Below are 6000 nucleotides of genomic sequence, written 5' to 3'. Positions count from 1 at the left end.
CTCTGTGAGAGATCTATTAGCTATCTATAAGGCATATGTATAAATCCTTAACATACTATTAAAACATATTTAACAAGTCATTGAAAACTCAATAACTAATAGTTTGTTACTAGTCTATTAAATATCTATAACAACTCCTTAACTAGCTGTTCACAAACATTTAACAAGACATTAATAACTCATTAACTAATGGTTTTTAAATGATTTATTAAGCAAGTTACTATTAACAAATGATTAACAAGTCATTAATAACTCATTAACTAACAGTTTATGAATGATCAATTGACTACTTATAACAAATAGTTATTCTAAAGTGTTACCGTTTTTCTTTCTTCCTCAAAAAAATCTAATAAATTATAGAAGGCACCAAACCAATCCATTCAAAAAAAGTCTATAATGAAAAATACGTTTTTCTTTTTTCTAGAATACATGCACTGGGATCAAGTTTCAGTGAAAAGTTTGAAAATGTTCTGAATAGGCTTCTCAGTTCGTCAGTTTTGTCAATAGGAAGGCATTTGGACTCATGTATTGTGCATTGGGCAACTTTTCTTTTCATTATAAGTGATAATGATGTACCGTGCATGTTCACATCATGTGTACTGTACTTTACTTAAGACCATATTTGAAATATTTCTTGTTTTAACATTTTGGACAAAATAGCCAATTTTTCATTGAGGTGCCCAGATGTCCCTAGTGCCCACCTATCCTGTATCCGTTGGCATACCTCATACATAGACTGTAAAAAAGAATGGACAAAGCCACTCCCCTGCTTTCTACAGAACGAAAATGAAGCCGATAGTTCAGGAACATGCATTCCTCCATCGTTAATATATACAGTTGGCCACGCCGGAACTCAAACGCTATTGGTTGAGACCAGACACGTGACCAGCGAACCGGAAAACACCCCCAAAAATGCTATTGGTTGGGTAGCTTGTCAATCAAGAGCGGGGGCGGGGAATGAATGCTATTGGTTGTGTAGGTTGTCAATCAAATCATCCCGCCCCTCCTGGAGCATAGCCTACTTTATCGTCAATTTTAGAATAAATGGGACCATAATTTAGCAAAACGCATATCATGATGATTGAAAGGAGACTTTAAACTAGCGACTGGAAGCATATAGAATTTATGACAATTTTTATTACGGTAAGAAAATCTAGTCTAAAGTTTGTCAAAAACCCATTCACTTGCGCTAAAATAAATTCTTTCTGACACTTCAGGTCGGCGCAGGGTAAAACAGCGCCACTCTGGCCATTCATAAGCTTCCGTGTTGGCCTCATCGTAAATATCCAAGCCTTGCCCCTTGACCTCATACCTGCTGGAGTCAGGAGGCAATTGCGCTTGAGAAGCCTGCGTTGGTAAGGGTCTGGGAGCACTGGACCAAATAATTACCCTTGTGGAATAAAGTTGATCAGAAGGGGAGGCTGGCAAGGAGACGTGATGTTGTAATATGGCACTCCTCTGGCTTTTTGTAGTTTAGGCTATTAAGTAATAATTTGTTTCCCCCAAGGTATCACTTGTGTATTGAGTGGTATATTATAGAATATAAAACTAAACAGAATACAATACACACATATATATATATGTATATATTATATATATATATATATATATATATATATATATATATAATTTAGCCTAATGGTATTAACACATTTGAAAATATAGTACTGTCATTGTAGAATATAGGGAGTTAAAAGCAAAAGTAGGCTATGATATAATTAACAATAGGTATAGTTTGCACATCAAAAGAAGTTAAAACTTACACTCACACATACAAAAGTCAAAGTGGCCTAAGTCAGACAAAATCGCACACAAATGAGAGTGGACCTCAAATGTTATTTCTAAAATATAAATAACCAGAATGAAATTGATGGAATGACAAAATAAAGAGTAAAGGAAAATTAATGATGTATAGGCGTATACGACATGAATCAAGCTTGATAAATATAATAAACACCAGCGGTGGAAAGTAAGAGTGAGAGTAAGTATATTTACTCAAGTACTGTAGGCCTTAAGTCCAATTTTGAGGTAGTTTTACTTTACTGGAGTATTTCCAATTTTCAGTAGCCTATACTCTTACTTCTACTCCACTACGTCTCAGAGGCACATATTGTACTTTTACTCCACTACAATTATTTGAAAACTTTAGTAACTAGTTACGTTGTAGATTTTGATTATTATTACAAAACATACATTAATAACCACTTCAGCCCTATACATTTCGGCCATTTGAAAATAGCAGATCTACAAGCTCATAATGTAGGTCTTGTATGTCTGCCATTTTCAAAAGATTTTCATACATAAGATTTTGTATACATTAGAAAACTTGTGAAATGGGACATTCTGCATAATGAGTACTTTCTACTTTTGGTATTCAAGTACATTTTGATACCATTACTTTTGTAATTTTACTCAAGTCAATTTTGAATTCCGGACTTGTAACAATACTTGTAACAGAGTATTTCTACATTGCAGTATTGTTACTTTTACTCAAGTAAAACATGTGAGTACTTTTTCCTCAACTGATAAACACATGCATATTTCTCTGGATGAAGTCCTCTTGCTTGGTGAAAAGTCTCGTTTACCCCCCCCCCCCCCGCCCCCCCCCCCACTACATACAAAATTGTGTTGTGTTAAAGGGTATTTTCAGATTAACCGCTTGAACCAAAAAAGCTAAAGATCTTTGCTGAAAATAGCCAATCTACAAGCTCACAACACCTCATGGCACGAGGCATTGTGAGCTTGTAGATCTGCTATTTTCGGCTAATGTTCCCCTCAGAATAGGGATGCTAGGGTTCAAGTGGTTAATGTAAAAAGAATCATATCACACAAAGATTAGGCGGCCCCCCTGTAGTAACTTTGAGGATCCCCTAGGGGTCCCGGACCCACTGTTGAAGACCCCTGGCTTAGACTCTATAGATTGTTTAGTTTCCAGCATGTCTAGCATAGAGGGAGGCCATTCTAGGTGTACACTGTGGAACATCCAGTGTGACATTGTGCCGTGGAATCACAAGATGGCACTTAAAGAGAGTGCACATTGTTGTGTAGGGTAACAACAAGAATAGTTTTAGAGCGAAAACGGAAATATTATTGCCACGATAGAAAATAAAATTTCTACCTTTTTAGGATTTCAAAGCGATGAAGATGTGTAAATAACAGCTATTTTGTGATAACACATCTGCCCGCAGTGTGCTCTGTGCCCTGAGTGCATTCATTAGGCAGAGTGCAGACCTCAAGTAATCCCCCCCCGCCCCCGCCCCTCTCTCTCTCTCTCTCTCTCTCTCTCTCTCTCTCTCTCTCTCTCTCTCTCTCTCTCTCTCTCTCTACATTGCATTAAACTCTACGGAGCATACAGTACAGTTCTCAAGCTGTTGTTGATAATGCATCTTTGGATCAGCCTGTCAGTCGTCTTTATCATAACAATACGTGTGGAGAGCGGTCATTGTGAGAACTGTCCTGATAGCAACACTGATGATGAAGACTGTACTGAACGCAACACTCATTATGAAGACTGTCCTGCTGCGTGTGAGTGTGAACGGGACTCTCACACAGTTTCATGTTTCCAGATTGAAGTCGTTCCCATTCTGCCTCCCAACACCCAAGAGTTGTAAGTTAAACTATTAAAAAGCTTTGTAACTCTTTCAGCAAATGTAACACATTCACATGACTTAAAGTCTGTTATGTAGTGCTTAAAGTGTATTATTTCAAGTAATTGATATGATCAAACAGCCCCCAGTTAAACAATAATGAACAGGATGGACCTGGCTAATTATATGCTTTGCATTTGCAGGTGGCTGGTAAACACCAGGCTCTCTTCCATTCCTCAGGACGCCTTTACTAGCCTGCTTAATATTTCACACATGTAAGACTCATATATTTATCATTTAATGAACGTAATAACAGTATTTTATACATTGTTAATTGAGTTTTGATCAGCTTTGCAGACACTGTGTCCATTGTAGTCTTACCATGTGTAAACTATATTTTACTTACTTTATTTGTTTATTTGAGAGGGACAACATGAACAGTGCACTCCAAGTCAGTGCAATTATGTGCAGTTAGGAAGCAGCGTAAATATATAGGAGTCAGCAAGAATGCAAATTTACATCCTCAGTCCGTGACAATATTAAAACAAAATACTACAGAACACACACACACACACACACACACACACACACACACACACACGCACGCACGTACGCACGCGCGCGCGTGCGTGCGTGCGTGCGTGCGTGTGTGTGTGTATTGTGGTCACAAGATTAAGGTTATCAACTAACCATTTTTTAAAAGAGTGTACTTAAACAATTTAAAAGTAGGACAATCTCTTATGGCCAATGGGAGATTATTCCACTTCGAACAATCCTTGTCTTGTATTTTATTATTTTTTTTATGCTGTTTGTGCAAATAGGCATTGATGAATGAATTAAGATGCTCAACAGTTGATAATGTGGGCTACAGTATTAAACTAGAAAAAGTGCTCCTCGGAGCACAGGTCTCCGCCAGGTCAGGTACGTTATTGTGGCCTCCTGGTGGTGCTATAATAGGCCAATGTGAAAAGGGTGTAATTTCTTCTTAGGTCTTTCACGGCAATCGGACACTGCATTCATGATTTGAGGCATTTTGTTTCAAAAATGTGTTTTGCTAAATTAGACCTGCTGGTGGCGCTATAACAGGCCAATGTGAAAAGGGTGCCATTTCTTCCTCGGCCTCGTGGGAATGTGCGTGTGAAATTTCACGGAAATGACATGCTGCGTTCATGAATTGAGGCATTTTGTTGAAAACGGACCAATCCTGCAAACTTTGGAAGGCAACCTTAGCCAATGAGGATGGAATATGGAAAATGGGACAGATCCGTGTTGATCACATGACTATAGAGATACTGTGTACCGATTTGCATGACGTTTGGATAAAATCTGTAGGAGTAAATGGGTTTTGCACAAATCGGCCTCCTGGTGGCGCTATAACAGGCCCATGTGAAATATTTGGGGCAGAGATTCTGAATTGGCATCCAGGGAGTGTGTGTGCACAGTTTCGGAGCGACCAGGCCAACAGTGCCGGAGATTAGCTGTTCACAGACGGACACACACACACACACACACACACACACACACACACACACACACACACACACACACACACACACACACACACACACACACACACACACGGACGGACGGACGGACAGACAGGGGGTAAAACATACTCTCGCCATGCATTTCGGCCTGGCGGAGACAATAACTAAACAATGTGTGTATAAAAGTACAATTATTTTGTTTCTCTTTGCTTTCAGTTACATCTCTGATGATGAAAGTTTGAGATGTTTTGACAGACATTCTTTCCACAGCCTGACCTGGACCACACACATGTAATAACCATTTACACTCTTAATAACTTAATTATTATTTAAATGAAGCATTATGCTAAATTATTATTTAAATCATCACTCACTGCTTCAAGGTCACGTGATGTTTATTGACAAGTCATTCTGATATTTCTATATTGATTCATGAAAACTAAATCAATAAGTATATTAATGTAACATTTTTAGGAGTCTGCACTAATTTAATTAGGCCATGCATTCCTTTCGTCAAGGTGGAATGGTTCAAAATTGCATTGAAAACCAAGCATATTACATTTTGTATCTGTTGTCTGCAGGCATGCCAATAAAATGTAGCTTAAAATGAATATACTGAACATCTCCAGGATAAATAATTTTCTCCAAATACGTTTCAACTGAACTATGATATGACGGGTGGGTATAGGGGGGCTTTCAGGTAGGAAGGGGATGGGAAAATGGGGGTGTGGCGAATGTCGGGGTTATGGGGGTGGGGGTATGGGGGGGCGATGAGGGTGGGTTCAGTGGGGGTTTATGGGGTGGGTATGGGGCTTGGGCTTCAACTCACCCGGGTCCGTTTGGGTTAGATTGTAATTTTAGACCGGTTGAAAACTCTAAAGTAGTTGTTCTCAAACATTTTGATGTCAAGGACCCCCAAATTGACA

The sequence above is a fragment of the Gymnoscopelus microlampas genome, assembly GCF_963454915.1.
Source record: "Gymnoscopelus microlampas genome assembly, chromosome: 1".
NCBI classification, from domain to species: domain Eukaryota; kingdom Metazoa; phylum Chordata; class Actinopteri; order Myctophiformes; family Myctophidae; genus Gymnoscopelus; species Gymnoscopelus microlampas.
The sequence above is the reverse complement of the archived record's forward strand: the minus strand, read 5'-3'. Positions refer to the sequence as shown.